Source organism: Haliotis cracherodii, unplaced genomic scaffold (assembly GCF_022045235.1).
Source record: "Haliotis cracherodii isolate W230 unplaced genomic scaffold, xgHalCrac1.p SCAF_22, whole genome shotgun sequence".
In the NCBI taxonomy this organism is placed as follows: domain Eukaryota; kingdom Metazoa; phylum Mollusca; class Gastropoda; order Lepetellida; family Haliotidae; genus Haliotis; species Haliotis cracherodii.
This window is the reverse complement of record NW_027266278.1, coordinates 7275481-7292145: the sequence shown is the minus strand read 5'-3', so window position 1 is coordinate 7292145 and position 16665 is coordinate 7275481. Positions and strand designations below refer to the sequence as shown.

Genomic DNA, 16665 nt, shown 5'->3' with positions numbered 1-16665 from the left:
TAAGGTCACGTGACTTGATAACAGGAGTTGTAGCTTCCTAAACACTGCTTCTATCAACTACGTCATTAATGTGTGAAAACCTCTCAAGCGGTGTTCATCTAACGATCTGTCACCGACGGTAATAAAGTTATACAGAGCAATTAACTACCTACTGAGAATAAACAATTAGTTCGACGGTATATGTTGTCAAGAGGTGCCAAGTTTCTATCATGTGCGAGGTAATTACTAACTAATGGTGGCATATAGTTTATTGGTAAGAACAATAATACACGGTATTTCTCGCTTAATCAACAATCTTTAGTTCCAACGAAATATACCAACTTCAGGTTTTGATTGAAGTGACTGGTGGACATGTAGTCCCTCATCTTTGATTATCCAGTGCATTATATCTTCATTTTATGTTGATACATATTATCAACCAATATCTAATATTAAACCATATACTTCTCGAAAGAACTTTATGAACATCCAGGGTATTTTTTATATTGCTGTAGTTAATCTGTCATGACAGATTAACTATAGTCATATGACAGATTTGGGAGTGCTTTAACTTCTTTTGAGTAGTGTTCGCTCGTCACGCCGAAGACCCGGGTTCGATTCCCGACATGGGTACAATGTGTGAAGCCCATTTCTGGTGTCCCCTGTCGTGATATTGCTGGAATATTGCTAAAAGCGGCGTAAAACCACACTCACTCACTCCTTTGAGTAGTATATGTATGAGAATAGAAGGTTTAAAAACAAGAGAGAGAGAGAGAGAGAGAGAGAGAGAGAGACAGAGAGTGGGGGGAGTGAGAGAGGAGGGAGGGACAGAGAGAGAGAGAGACACACAGAGAGAGACAGACAGACAGAGAGAAAGACAGAGAGAGGGAGGGAGGGACAGAGAGAGAAAGAGGGGGAGTGAGAGAGGAGGGAGGGACAGAGAGAGACACACACACAGAGAGAGACAGACAGACAGAGAGAGAGAGAGACAGAGAGAGGGAGGAGGGACAGAGAGAGAAAGAGGGGGAGAGAGGAGGGAGGGACAGAGAGAGAGAGAGACGCAGACAGACAGACAGAGAGAGACAGAGAGAGGGAGAGAGAGAGAGAGACATACACACACAGACAGACAGACATACAGACAGAGTAAGTGGAGTTAAATTGAACACAGTTTTAATTAGCTAGCACTGACGTCATAGTTCTCCGAAATGTCATAAAGTCACATTATGTCACGAGATGTTTAATCAGACCCAACAACTCCATTGCTTGTTAAACTGTCCATATGATACAGTTTACAGATGACAACAGTTTCAGTGTTTATCTTGATATATAGGTTAGTTCTCATATGACACCGAACTGACATTTCACGCGGCTAACTTTGTTTTCAGGATGTCAATATTTCGTTTGTTTGTTGTTTCACGCCGCATTTAGCAATATTCCATCTATATGACGACGGTCTGTGAATAATCGAATCTGGACCAGACAATCCACTGATTGAGATGAGCATCGATCCACGCAGTTGGGATATGATGCTATGCATCAACCAAGTCAGCGAGCCTGACCACTCGATCGCGTTAGTCGCCTCTTACGACAAGCATAGTCGCCTTTCCGTCCTTTCCGTCGCATGGGTTCCGGCCACGTTCAACAAAGCCATCTTAGCGCTAAGGTGATCGTAAGTCCCATACTTTAACACTGGCTTACGACAGTCGTAAGATCTTCACTGGTATATATGTGACCAGTGTGGACATGAGTGAATAAACAAAAACAATGAAAAGAAAACTAACAATTAACTATGCCACTGCCAACAGTTTCTGCAATATTTGATGCCATTAATAAGACATTATATATGATGAATTATCTACAGCAATTTAGGCATAGATATCGCGTTCTCCAACTTGTCCGTGATCATGTTCAACAGACGGTTGTTCTTCGTGTATCGTGTATAAGATAGCCTCATGGAATATAGTACATCTTCATTTCAAAGGGTTTGAAAATCGGGCACCGGCTCTGACAGCGGAGGTGCGAGTGTCGAAAGGGTAGGTAACTTAATACTCAGAACGAGATATGCATGCTTGTCCTTTATATTCCATGAATCTTCCATACATGGTGAGTTGGAGAATAATATGCATGTATGTAATCGCTGAGCTGCATGTGATGACAACAGCTTACATCATTTGATGGACCCTGGAGGAGGATGTTCCGTGCTGTGAGTGACCGTCCCGAGCTCAGCTGTCACCGTCCTCTCTAGACTTGATCAAGTCGCTTTTTCACGCACAGGTTATTAGCTGTGATCTAGTCTACAGCGAATTCGGGGTTATATTTACATCGGAAACACATGGCTCATTTAATTTGTGAGTTACTCGCTGCGTTTTATGTTTTGATATTCTTATCATATCCATTTGAAACCTTTTAAATTATATGCCTTTCAGTATTTGTGCAGTCTCTTTAGAATTCAGCAGTACAATTCAGAGCTACAGATAAGCAGCGTATTTGCGTATAATACCCCCAAAACTATTCAAAATCCAATTACTTTTAATTAACTAGCGCACAGAAATTAAGGAAAAACTCAAACGTGTAAAAACAGCATGTGTAGATACCCAATGAAGCTTTTTTAGCATGCGTACAATGGAGCTTATTTCCAAAACACAGTTAAGAGCTAATTTACTTTCCGAGCCAAGCCTATAGTTAGTACTGTTATATACATCTAAAACATTATTTCATTTTGTTTTAAATCTCAAAACCCAATAGAGTGATGAATAGATGAGTAAACAAATTTTGGTTACCAAATGAAAAATATAATAACCCATCTAACACATAACATTTTCAAAACATTTTTAATAGGTTTCATTGTAGTTTTTCAAAAACATTGGCAGCTCAGAAATTAACGGTTTGTTACAAACATAAACATTGTTGTTGACAAACTACACATGGGATCACAGTGAGTTCATAATATTTAAGAAAAGAATGCAGCAAATGGCCGGGACTAAACAATCCAGTTAGTTCGTTATAAGAGTGTTCGTTATAAATGTAGTTTACTGTACCAGTATTCCATGATGAAAAAAAAACCTCTTGAAAACTCTGATCTTCTTCGGACACAGACAACTCACACAGCTCTATATCTACACCTGTTTCAACTTTTTAGAAATACTGTTACTACAGGTCCACTGAGCCAAGTACTACAGTTAATCTACTTACCTGTATTGCTACCTGTAATCCTGTGTTTATATTGTTGCATGTTTTATGTGCCAGCAATCCAAAGCAATAATGTCAACTTGCACATTGTTTAGTGTTACATAATCCCAGTCATGTGACTTGAGCTCTGGAGGCCTTAATCCAAGCTTGGCTGCTGAGCCTAGGTGCAGTTTTTGCCTGAAGCACTCAATAAATCCCCAACTGCCACTGGGAAGAGTGGGGGTTAGACTAACATATAGTCTCTGAAATGAACATATCGTACAGAAAAAACAGTTGTTCAGTTATCTTAATAAAATATAATAAAAAGGGAGCCCAGTGATTCTCTTCATTTGCTGCAGTAATCTAGACTTGCCAAACATTATAGACTTGCATGGGCTCTAGTTGATATATTTGTATCAGGGTCTGTAAGACAGACTAGAGGGGGGTGTATGTGGGGAGATCAGATATTTTTCCCCGCTAGTAAACCTATTATTATTTCCATCAAAACTGAGCCTGAATAATTCTTAAAGAAAAACACCTTGAAACAATTAATTGTTTGACAGGCATTTCTTAGAAGTTGACAGACCACAAAGTAGACACAATTTATGGATAACAACTTCTTTATTTTACTGTAAAGGCTACATTACAATAAAATAAAGAAGTTGTTATCCTTACATTGTATCTACTTGACCTTGAAACGATGTTGGGGCATGGGTGGCCCAGTCGTCTAAGTGCAGCGTTTCAGTGTGCAGATTTGCGACCATTGGGTGACCATCTTCACGGGCATTGATGTGCAATGCAAAGCTATTTCTGAATTTTAACACTATTGTAATTTTGTAATAACTATTATTTCAAGGCTTTTATCTCTGTTTTAACTTTGAACAAGTCATGACGAAACAAAATAGATTATGCCTCCACTCTCTTGGCATGTTTCAAGAACAGAAAAAATGGACTGACTTAGGTTTGATATATTTCTCAGCCAGGTTATGTTGTGTTGTTTATAAGACGTATGTACGCCTAACTAATATACCATATTTACCGTGATATGTGCGCAAGGTGCATAGAAAACCGCGGCCCTTTTTAAAATTATACACAGTTGAAATTTGTTGTCAAAGGTTGAGTGCTAAAGAACAGATTTGATTCAAACATTGATGAAACTAAAGCCAGTTTGACATACTTTAATTATTTTCTTTACAAAACAAAATTGGCAGTGCTAGGACAACTAAGTTTAGTTTTAATTTACATTTGAGATAACAGATTTCGAGATAACGAGGTTCGACTATAATTATTTAAAGCACATTTTGTAATACACATTTCTCATTCACATGGTATATTTCTATTCCCATCCCTTTAAAATATAGGATTAAAAATAGAACTTGACTACCATATGTCCGTATACCGGTAGTCCATACCCAGGATGTGTATTATTATATCTTTATCTCAGCCTGTGTCTACCAAACACCGTATCTCACATCATTGTGTTGTCTCTAAGCATCTGCAGATGGAGGAAATCTCGACATGCATTGCCTTGGTTCCTTACTTGATGGGGGCGGTGGGATCATCTTCCAGACACAAGGGAGTTAACTGGTAAAGTCCAGTTTCCACCCTTGCCAAACTAGGCCGGAATTTCTTGGTTCCATTGTTGAGCTTTTATAAGTTACGTCCCTCTGTGTCTCTTCTATTGACCTGATTCCACCTCTCATATCCCGAGGCAAGAGACTTTGCTGACTTTAAAAGTCCAGTTTCCACCCTTGCCAAACTAGGCCGGAATTTCTTGGTTCCATTGTTGAGCTTTTATAAGTTATGTCCCTCTGTGTCTCTTCTATTGACCAGATTCCACCTCTCATATCCCGAGGCAAGAGACTTTGCTGACTTTAAAAGTCCAGTTTCCACCCTTTCCGAACTAGGCTGGAATGCCTGGGCTCAATCGAAGCTCCGCCTGTGGCTATTACAAGTTATGTCATTTCAATGCCTCTCCTATGGACCAATTAGATTCCGCCTCTCGTATCACTTGCATTTGCTTTAAACAAAATGGCAGTGCCCAGTGAAGATGATGTGATTGATAATCAAGATCTATACTGCAGTAAAACGGGTCTTTTTTCGCAAAGTGCGTCAAGTCACATGATCACTTGATTAAAAACATGACATTCTTTAGAAAAAATCTGTTGTCTCAAAGTTGACTGTACATGTACTTTGCATAACCGAAATCTGCATGGCAGTTTACAACCTGGATGTTGATTTCGTTACACGATATTGATTGGACTATGCATAGACTTGTTAGTCCAGCCAAAATACAACAACATAATTCCAGCCTAGTTCGGCAAGGTTGGAAACTGGACTTTTATCATCAGTTAACTCCCATGCCTCAGGAAGATGCGGTGGGGTAGCCTTGTGGTTAAAGTGTTCGCTCGTCACTCCAAAGACCTGGGTACCATTCCCCACATGGGTACAATGTGTGAACCCCTTTTCTGGTGTCCCGTCGTGATATTTCTTGAATATTGAAAGAAGAAAAACAATACTCACTCATCCTCTTACTCGATGACATACACCACATACGCAGTGCTACCAAACATTCATGCTTCATGTGGATGAAATCCATCGACAGCTTGTATACGCATGTCCCTTGTTCACAACAATTTATGATAAAATGCCTTCAACCTCCCAATTTTGAAATATTGGAATGATTTTTAATTTTGTATTGCCTAACTGTTGTATAGCTTTCAATGGTTAACCGGAAGGCAAAGTGATTTGTTGCTGTAAATTGATACTGATCCTAATCATGTAATATATTGTGATTAGGATCTGGGTTGGCTTAGAGTAATCAATAGGTACTTATGTTAAGCTGCGGTAATTGGCCCCATTGAAGCTAGGGCTTCCACGAGTCCAAATTTTTGGACTCGAGTACCCGAGAGGTGAAACTCGACTCGTACTCGAGTACCCGAAAATAGGACGTCCTTTAAGAATATTGGTTCATTAGATCAAAATTGTCATCTAAAAGTATTAAAACATGTTATAAGTATAATTGAACTGCACTGAAATTTAAATAGAAAGCGTCCACGGAACTTGTTTGTCTGTCAAAGTGTATGGAAGTGTTCAGTGTTAATGTTCGCGTGTAACTGCACTAATCCTAATCACGACCTTCAAAAACACTACGTCACGTCTACAAATACTACAATACATATTGAACACAAACCAAGTTTTTTTCTGACGATCAGCGTTAAATTCGACACCTGCCAACAAGCACGAACAATAATTCGCAGGAAGAAAATCGATAAAGTGCATCACGTGACGTACATGTATACACAGCTGCTGGGCTGCAAGACCAAGGCCGCTAAATATGGAAATGTAGTACTATAAGTTCATTAATTCATAAGTTGGTCACGTTTTCAAACTGTACCAAACTGTCGACCTGTCGCTTGATTTGTAAGAACTGAAATAGCACATATATACCAGCTAATCAGTTGTTAATCTGTGTAAGGGAATACACTTGGCATTTGAGTCGGACCAAAGAAGCAATAATCGCCTTGATACATTCAATTTCTTAAAGTCAGGAAGGAAAAACAATAATTACGTCTATTTTATGTGACATTCTCAAATGTTCTAATGTACATCCACTTTCTACGAAGAATACATTATTCAAACAATATTTTTTGAAGCTTTAATCAATATATTGATGAACAATTGAAAACAGAGTGATCTCCCCTTATCGAGTACTTGAGTCGTTGATAACGGACTCGAGTCCCACTAAAACCGACCCGGCCCCGAGTACTCGAGTACTCGTTGAAGCCCTAATTGAAGCACAGAGTTCTTGCACAGCCCAGTGTTCTTGTACAGCCAAGCGTTCTTGTATAACCTAGCGTTCTTGTACAGCCCAGCATTCTTGTACAGCCCAGCGTTCTTGTACAGCCCAGCGTTCTTGTACAGCACTGCGTTTTTGTACAGCCCAGCGTTCTTGCACAGCCCAGCGTTCTTGCACAGCCCAGCGTTCTTGCACAGCCCAGCGTTCTTGTACGGCCCAGCGCTCTTGCACAGCCCAGCATTCTTGTACAGCACTGCGTTCTTGTACAGCCAAGCGTTCTTGTACAGCCCAGCGTTCTTGTACAGCCCAGCGTTCTTGTACAGCCCAGCGTTCTTGTACAGCCCAGAGTTCTTGTACAGCCCAGCGTTCTTGTACAGCACTGCGTTCTTGTATAACCTAGCGTTCTTGCACGGCCCAGAGCGTTCTTGTACAGCCCAGCGTTCTTGTACAGCCCAGCGTTCTTGCACAGCACCAGTTTTGTCTTGACCTGTTTAGAATCTGATATCTTGCAGCAATTTAGTAAAAAAAATCCCAATTTCGGTTTAAAACTTTCCCAATTCATTTTATGAAATTTCTATCTCATGGAATGGCTTTGTAGAGGAGTCTTGTATTTCACTGATAACAGGACCAACAAACACGAAGAGGCTTCAATGTTTTCTTTTACATTATGGCATTGAATGCAACTTGAAAAAAATGCTGATTTTAAGAAAATAAAACTTTTAAAAATCCAATTTTGTTTTAACAAGATAACATTATTTTCCAATTTGTCTGACAAGGGCACCTTGTTTGGAATCGTAGATCAATTCCTGTACGGTGCTGCTGGGGTCTTTGAGGTTTAGTGCTTTAAGGTTTCAGGGATCGTAAAGTCTTGAAAAAGCGTTGAATTTTAAAGTACCTCTTGAAAAGCCTTGAAAATCACCAAAATAGCTTGAAAAGACTTGAATTTGTGAAAAATGACATATACTTGTTAATCAAAGTATTAAAGTAGACAGAAATATGTAACAAAAGTGTTTAAGTGAGATTTATCACAGTGATAAATTTGTGTGCCAAAGACCCTGAAGAATTCATGACAGACTTAATTTATTTTTTGGTTGGGTGAAAAGTATATCTTGTTGAAAAATGTTTGAAGGTCATTCTACTTTTTAGGTCTAATATATAGTGTGCTGGATTTAATAAAATATTAGCAGACTAAGCCTGATAACCCAGCTAAAACAAACTTGAAATGACAGTTGGCAGTCTTGAAAATCCTTGAAAAGGCCTTGAATCTTAGTGTTCCATATCTGTATGAAGCTTGGGTTTAGTGCTGTAGTGCTGTAGTGCTGTAAATTTTGAAATTGATGCGAGCGTGAATTAATGTCTCCAAAATGATTATCAAGAAAAAAGACTTTGCAACTACAAACTATGGACAGCGGAAATACCAACTTGATTATAAACACAAACACGGTTTATTGAGCAGCAGTTGTAACAAGTATCTAACAATGTCATTTAAAGACTAGGAATTACACAATGGGCATCCGGTGAGTCAACACTGCTGGGGTGAAGAGTTCTACCCACTCGTGTCAAACTAGGCATCATTGAACACACCAGCAGTCCAGACAGACGCCATCCATGCAACACTATGTCAAAGATCGACACGACCCAACACGCAAAGATAGTCTTCATTAAATGATTTCCACATTTCCACAGATCTACAGCCTTTGTCCTGTCATTTGTTTAAAGTTTGTTGACACCATCTCCGCACACCAATCAGTGAACTGTAGTTGGTTCAATTATTTTATTGCCTTTGAACATCCTTAATGCCAGTCGAAGTAAACAGAGTATAAATATTAACTGTGTGTTGTTTTTAGGAAAACACTGCTTGTTGTTTTTACTGAGGTGCTCTACTAAGCGCAAATAAGCGGTGCTATTTGCTGTTGCTAAGATAAGGATATGCATCATCAGTGTTAGAAATTGGCACTAGTCCTATAGTCCTTACCAAAATGCCCAGTAGTAAAGGTATCCTAAGGACTAGTAGAAATTGGCCCATTTTAAGGGTTTTGCTGTACGTTATCATTATAAGGACTAGTGGACAAAAACTGTTAGTTTCTAACCCTGCTGCATCATTCCACTGATGATGGGGTGGGGGAAGGGGCGTTGGTATTGAGTCAGCAGTCGTATTAATTTGGAGATGCATTAATTTCAAGTTTTACTGTATTTGAACAGGGATGACCTTATCTGTCATTCAACATCAGGTCCGTGTTTTACGCTGCTTTTAGCAATATTCCTGCAATATCACGGCGGGGGACACCAGAAATGGGCTTTACACATTGTACCCATGTCGGGAATCAAACCCGGGTCTTCGGCGTGACGAGCGAATGCTTTAACCACTAGGCTACCCGACCGCCCCCTGTGACAAAGATCCTTTTACTGTCACCTCAAAGTGGGGACGATGCTCCAAGTTCTCGGTTTAATTTTAGACATTTGATTAATATTGTGTGAAGCATGAACACTGACTCTGTGTAATTAGGGCGGTATTTAACTGTCAAACTGACAATTTTAATCAAATACAGTGTAACCTGTCTAAACCAGACTTGGGTGTACGGAGAGTTTAATCCAGTGGTGGTCGGGACCTCATTAGTTTATGATAAATTAGCATATGAACTTGAGGTGAAATAGCCCTTCACATGAGCCCGCTATGAACTCAAGGTGAAATAGCCCTTCACATGAGCCCGCTTTGAACTCGAGGTGAAATAGCCCTTCACATGAGCCGGCTATGAACTCAAGGTGAAATAGCCCTTCACATGAGCCCGCTATGAACTCAAGGTGAAATAGCCCTTCACATGAGCCGGCTATGAACTCAAGGTGAAATAGCCCTTCACATGAGCCGGCTATGAATTCGAGGTAAAATAGCCATTCACATGAGCCCACTATGAATTCGAGGAGAAAAAGCCCTTCACATGAGCCCGCTATGAATTCGAGGTAAAATAGCCATTCACATGAGCCTGCTATGAACTCGAGGTAAAATAGCCATTCACATGAGCCCGCTATGAACTCGAGGTAAAATAGCCCTTTATATGAGCCCGCTTTAAGCTCGAGGTGAAATAGTCCTTCATGTGAGCTATGAACTCGAGGTCACTCACTCACTCACTCACTCGGGGGGCACGAGTGGCCCAGTCCTCTAAGGCGCCGCGATTCGCTGTGCAGAGTTGCGTCCCTTGGGCACGCCAGAAACCTATGATCGTGCGTTCGAAGTGGTAAACGTCTGAGACCTGCATCACTTCGGGCTTTCCTCCCACATTAAGCTGGCACGCCGCGATATAACTGGAATACTGTTAAAAGCGGTGTTAAACCCAACTCACTCACTCATATTATCTGTAAGGACCCATGGAATTAATTATTGGGGGTTCTTTGGTCTCATAGTTTTGTAAGTCAAAGTCAAACCTAGTACATATACTATGTGAACCTATGTATGTTTATATATACCATCTCGCATGACAAGGTAGGTCCCTGAGTCACCAGGCTCTTTGTAACAGCTGACCTGACTGATTGTGTGTCATCGTACCTAGACGTCATCAACCTTAGAAATTGTTGGCTTTTTTAAGACTAGTCCTCAGGGCCCACTTGCACAAAGCGATCTTAGCGCTACGACTATTGTAGGCCTATGTTTAAGTATGGGAGTTACGATCATCTTAGCGCTACGACTATTGTAAGCCTTTTTAAAGTATGGGAGTTACGATCATCTTAGCGCTACGACTATTGTAAGCCTTTTTAAAGTATGGGAGTTACGATCATCTTAGCGCTACGACTATTGTAAGCCTATGTTAAAGTATGGGGGTTACGATCATCTTAGCCCTAAGTGACGACTATTGTAAGCCTATGATAGAGTATGGGAATCACGATCATCTAAGCGCTAAGATCTCTTTGTGCATGTGGCCCCAGAGGACTTGTTGAAACTCTAGTTTTCTTGTCCTCAAAGTTGACAGCTAGTCGTCTTGAACTGGAAAAACATGTTTACTATGTTTACATTTTCTTTCAGTTATATTCAGCTCCAGTTTGTAGCCAAACTGAAGCATTGGCAAAATTATTGTTTCAGAATTACAGTCCTCAAATGCTACTAGTCAGTAAGGACTGCCATCATTGAATTGTTTCTCTTGTCGTCAGTGCAATTAAGTAGTCTCGGGCTAGTGGAGCAGCATGAATTTCAAAGGCTGCATCATGGATTGTTGCTCAAGATATCAACTACTGGTGGGGTAGCCTAGTGGTTAAAGTGTTCGCTCGTCATGCCGAAGACCCAGGTTCGATTCCCAACATGGGTACAATGTGTGAAGCCCATTTCTGGTGTCCCTCGCCATGATATTGCTGGAATATTGCTAAAAGCGGTGTAAAATCAAACTCACTCACTCACTGTGTTTGATAAATGTTTTATGTGTTTTAGAAACAACCTGCCACATGTGGGCTTGCAGTTTAATTTCCCTAGCCACGCCCTTGTAATGGTCTAATTTTTGTCCAGAAACGACCTCATGGCAGGAAGCATTGCAATACACCAAACCTATGGGGAATTGTTACAAATCAGTGAAGGTGAACTGTCATTGTAAATCAAATCATTGACGTCACCTTTCATTTGCCAAGACACAGTTTTCTTGTTAGCTTCTGTGAAGAAGCATTAAATACTAGAATTATTTGTAACAGCGCCATAACATTGATATAATCTGCGGGCTGGTAATTAAATATTGTAACCTTGACCTTCGTCAAGGTCGCTGGGGAGATCACTTAAACTGTTATTATTGTTGATTCTGGTGATTATCACAAACTCAATTTATTGTTAATAAATATTGACAAGTAATTTTATCTTGGATATAAAGTTGATATCAAATTGAAAGTTTTATTATCGGTTTACTGTGGTGTTGTTCCATTCAATCAATTTCTTCATTGTTCGATTCGTTCCAGTTTTCAACCAAGGAATTAGATATGAAAGTTGTGATTGCTTATTATCCAACTATGTGTTTCGGTTAGTGATTTGCATTTTGTGCAATGGTATGCCATGTAAAGAAACACTCTGATAAAGTACAAGGTTCGAGACCTGTTGCGTGGGAAATGTTTGTGTCATTGGGAATAATAAAATATACTTTTTTCTTTATTGTGTTTTTCATAAGGATAGGGGGGGCACGGGTGGCCCAGTCGTCTAAGGCGCCGCGATTCGCTGTGCAGAGTTGCGTCCCTTGGGCACGCCAGAAACCTATGATTGCTGGTTCGAATCCCGGTTCGCCCCAATTATGTTTCTTGGTTTGTCAGCACCATACCCGTGCTTGTGGGTTTCACCGAAGTGGTAAACGTCTTAGACCTGCGTCACTTCGGGCTTTCCTCCCACATTAAGCTAAAACGCCGTGATATAACTGGAATAATGTTGAAAGTGGCGTTAAACCCAACTCACTCACTCACTCACTCATAAGGATAGAGATTTGTTTTTGTTTGTTTTATGCCATAGACGGCAATATTCCAGCTTTATGACATAGCCTGTTCATTACTGAGTCAAAGCACTGCTCCATGCTGTTAGAGTATGGTTATCCACCTGTCAACTGGAGCTGGGACGATACACCAACTGTGCGATCCCATACGTATCACAATACCTCACTCACGATATGATACGTATCACAATACCTTACTCACGATATGATACGTATCGCGATAACTGTATGTGCTCTTTTCTGTGGTGCATAAGCCATGACAGGATGGCCAAATACCTGGCACACTAACGATTTACAGTTAGCAGTGGCGCAATGGATAAAAATATTTACGTTTTCACTACTCAATTTTTAGTAGTAATTAGTGTTTGGTGGAACATATATTAAAGAATACATTAAGGTTAGAATCAATACTTTTTACTTTTTCTGCAATTGTGATCGATACTTGTGTCAAGAAGTAAAAGATTGCGATCCACCGATGCATCGGTGCATCGTCCCACTACAACTGTCAATCAAAGTCACCAAACCTGACCACCTGATCCCTTTAGTTGCCTCTTGTAACTCGGACTCCCTTCGGTTTAGGGCTCTGTGGCTTCAAGGTAACAAAATCCCAGGGTTATTAACAAAAGTACTGTAAGTCCCCATGGTCCCTTGTTTGGGGATCTACCTTCAGTTGCTGGCGATCTGTAGCCCAGCATTGTATAATGTATTGTTATATTGCGATGAATTTTCATGGTTCCATGCAAGTTTTAAATAGCAGTCTGTGATAAGTTTAGTTTGTTTACTCTCCATTTTTTGCAGGCTTTTATAGTTTAATGTATTTATATATATATTGACTTTAAATTATAACTCTCACTCACTCACTCACTCACTCTCTCACATCAAGTACCGTATTCGACGTAATAAGCGCCCCGCTCTAATAAGTGCCCACGGCGATATTTGCTAATGCATTGGCTAGTGAACAATGTACACAAGATTTATTTATTCGCGTATAATACACACTCGTGTGTTATATGCACCCTTAATTATGGGTAAATAAATTCTGGAAAAATATATCTGTCGTACATAAACATTTCAGTCTGTCAGTATAAACCACAAAATTTATGTTTCAACTCTGGGTTTTTTTCACCAAAATAATATTCTAATAAGAGCCCCCATTTCTAATTTTGGGCGCTTATTGTCGAATACGGTATTTGTGAAGCCTTGTATTTGTTATAAAGTTGTTTGCAGTGAAACTTGACAGTGACTGAACCTGAATGTCTGACCTTTGACTGTAGTTCTTATCAGAACATAAGTGTCAGTTAAATTTAATTTATCATCCCAGACAGGCGATAACCTTGGGTGAGATCAAGCATATCTCCTAGGAGATATCTCAACCTTTAAATTACATCACAATGCTTTGCAGACCATTGTAAAGTCATCGGTTACCGTGACATCACTAATCTCTCTGCCACCGAAGCTGTTTAGGTGTACTGTTACGTTCAAAACACTGGTTATAACTGCTTACGAAAAGAAAGTTGGAGAATGATTTTGGATGTAAAATATACTCTCTGCCAAAGGAAACGTAAACAAAAGAAACGTAACGTAAGAAAGAGATTTTTCCAAATGTGTGCTACTTAATGACAAAACTTACAATCAGCCAAGTGTTACCAGAGAGTGTCTTTATTCTTATCAGGGGCGGTCGGGTAGCACAGTGGTTAAAGCGTTCGCTCGTCACGCCGAAGACCGGGGTTCGATTCCCGACATGGGTACAATGTGTGAAGCCCATTTCTGGTGTCCCCCACCGTGATATTGCTGGAATATTGCTAAAAGCGGCGTAAAACCATACTCACTCACTCACTCACTCACTCACAATACTTCACACTGACTGAGAGTCCCCAACATGGCTGAGATGCATGACCTGGCTTGTTTATACCCAAGCCTCCAGTAAGAGTGGGTGAGTGAGTATAGTTTTACGCCGCTTTCAGCAATATTCCAGCAATATTCCAGCAATATCACGGCAGGGGACACCAGACTTGGGCTTCACACATTGTACCCATGTCAGGATTCGAACCAGGTTTTCGGCGAATGTTTTAACCACTTGACTACCCGACCGCCCCGTCTCCAGTAAGAATGTTGCAAGCAATGCCAAGATGAATCTGATACGTAAGTCCTATGTATAATTGATTAAGACTGTGTCATTTACTATGAGCATACCTCACAAGCTCGGAATGCCTCTGGGATTTAGAACTAAGCACCAGTGGCGGACATTATAGCAGACATAATGTTACTTTATTGATCTTGCTATCAGTGAAATGAATGTCATCTTTGCAAAAAATTCTTATTTGGGAATTATTACCAAAAGATTCTTTAAAGGTGAGTCCTGGTTGACCTTGATAAAGTTCCGAGGTTTTTCAGCACCATACGCGTGAGATAACTGAAGTACAGCACTCACTCACTCACTCACTCACTCACTCACTCACTCACCCATCCACTCACTCACTCACTCACTCACTCACTCACTTTATTGATTGTTTATGGATTTTTTCAAACCAATTAGATTTCGGTATTCTGAATATATATATGGAGCTTAGTAAATATGGCATGAAATTGTTTGGGAAAATACATACTGACACTGTTTGCAGTACTGGATATTTATAGTGGTATTTTACTATGTTTGCAGAAGTTGTGAGATGTCCTCGTTCTAATACAAGCAGACATGCACACGCAATACATGCATGTCACCATGTTAGTGCAATAATCTTGAACGTGACATTAAACCCCTCTTCATCGTCTCGTTCTCTCATGCTGTTTTGCTGTTTTGCTGTGGGCTATTTACTATATATTTGATCAATTATTGCGTGATAGTTTGGAGGTGTCCAGTTTAAAGTGGGACCTCTAACCCCCCTCGTGTCACATTGCTGGAGTATTGCTGAGTGCAGACCTATACACAAAAAATAATTATTGAAACAGGTATTTATTACTCTAATTTTGTATGATATTTTTTTTTTTTTTTTTTCAACCATTATAGACAGAATAACTGGGAAAATGAAAATAAATTTAAACTGATTTTATTTTATTCAGTGATTATATCTATAAATAATAAACCCCAAAGACTTTGTCATTCATCTTTAAGAGAACAAGGCTTGGCCATTTATGTGTTTGTTCAAGTTGTTCAAACATCACTGAGTTTGTATGCTTACTCAAATTTTACGATGTGTATAAATCTTTGGGATAATAATTATTCTGATTTCAAAGTTCAAGTCTACCATTAACCAGGCTGACACGTACTAAATTGTTGAACTGTAAAATTTGATTGACTAAATTGTTGATCGGCAACAGACATCAAGGAGTAGAGTAACACTTTAAAAGTGAAAATGTATGTTCCAAATTGGAGGGTCTTTTCAGCTGAGTTGTACTTTTGATGGCGCGAAAACAAGATAATAACCAAGGATCCCTGTTTTTGCATATCATGAAGATGACGCAGGGCAATGCCTACCTAAAACCAGGCTGTGGCAGCATCACAGCCTGACATTTTCTTTATGCTATCAGTAGGGAATGATCTTCAAACTCATTCAAGGTCATTTCACTGTGTACTAGATATTATCTAGGTCAGGGTGAAACAGCTATAATTTGGAAAGTTGATACCTTTGTTTTTATTGAGATTCAGACACTTGTCAATTTCTGAGAACGCAGGTTTTATTGTGAAATATGCTGCAACATATTCTCAAGTCACTTTTTATTGTGTTAGTCTAGTTTACTTCCAAAATCACATTTGACTAGAAATACCCCCCCCACACACACACACACCCCCTTCTAATTTAATTATTGATTAAAATAATGTGATTAATAAGAACTTCAATGCTTAGTGACCCACACAATAGCGTAACAGTCCCATGTTGCTATGGTCGGTCACGCTTGAATGATTGGACCGCTGTAGTGCTGAACTGCTCCCTGGGAGAATGAAGAATATGTCAAGAGCCTCTTCTACCTTGTCTACAGTCTGTCCCAGGCTGAGATGGTCCTCATCTATTATTGAGACATCCTTATAGATCTGTGTGCCAGCCATACTGCGACACGTCAGCCTTCTTGTTTGGATGTACTGTTTAGAGAGAAGTGACAGGTGACACGCGACAACCGCGGCCATGTCAGTGTGGGTATGGGTGTAGTACCCTTGTCTCTGTTTAGCTGTGCAGCCGGCTACACCCAGTGATTGGCTTCCTTCCTGGATCTGTGATATCATCGGTACAGGTAGATGATGCGTGTTCTCTTTGTGCTGTCCAGTTCTATTATTTACAA

At 40.0% G+C, this 16665-nt stretch overlaps 1 protein-coding gene across 1 annotated transcript in view; it reads left to right on the top strand.

Annotated features, from left to right (window-relative positions):
* The first annotated feature begins 16488 nt into the window (after positions 1-16488).
* LOC139471302 (uncharacterized) overlaps positions 16489-16665 on the top strand; it is a 39146-nt gene continuing 38969 nt past the window's right edge. Inside the window, exon 1 of the mRNA XM_071253610.1 lies at positions 16489-16617. The gene's annotated coding sequence lies outside the window, so the exon portion shown is untranslated. The remainder of the gene's footprint in view (positions 16618-16665) is intronic.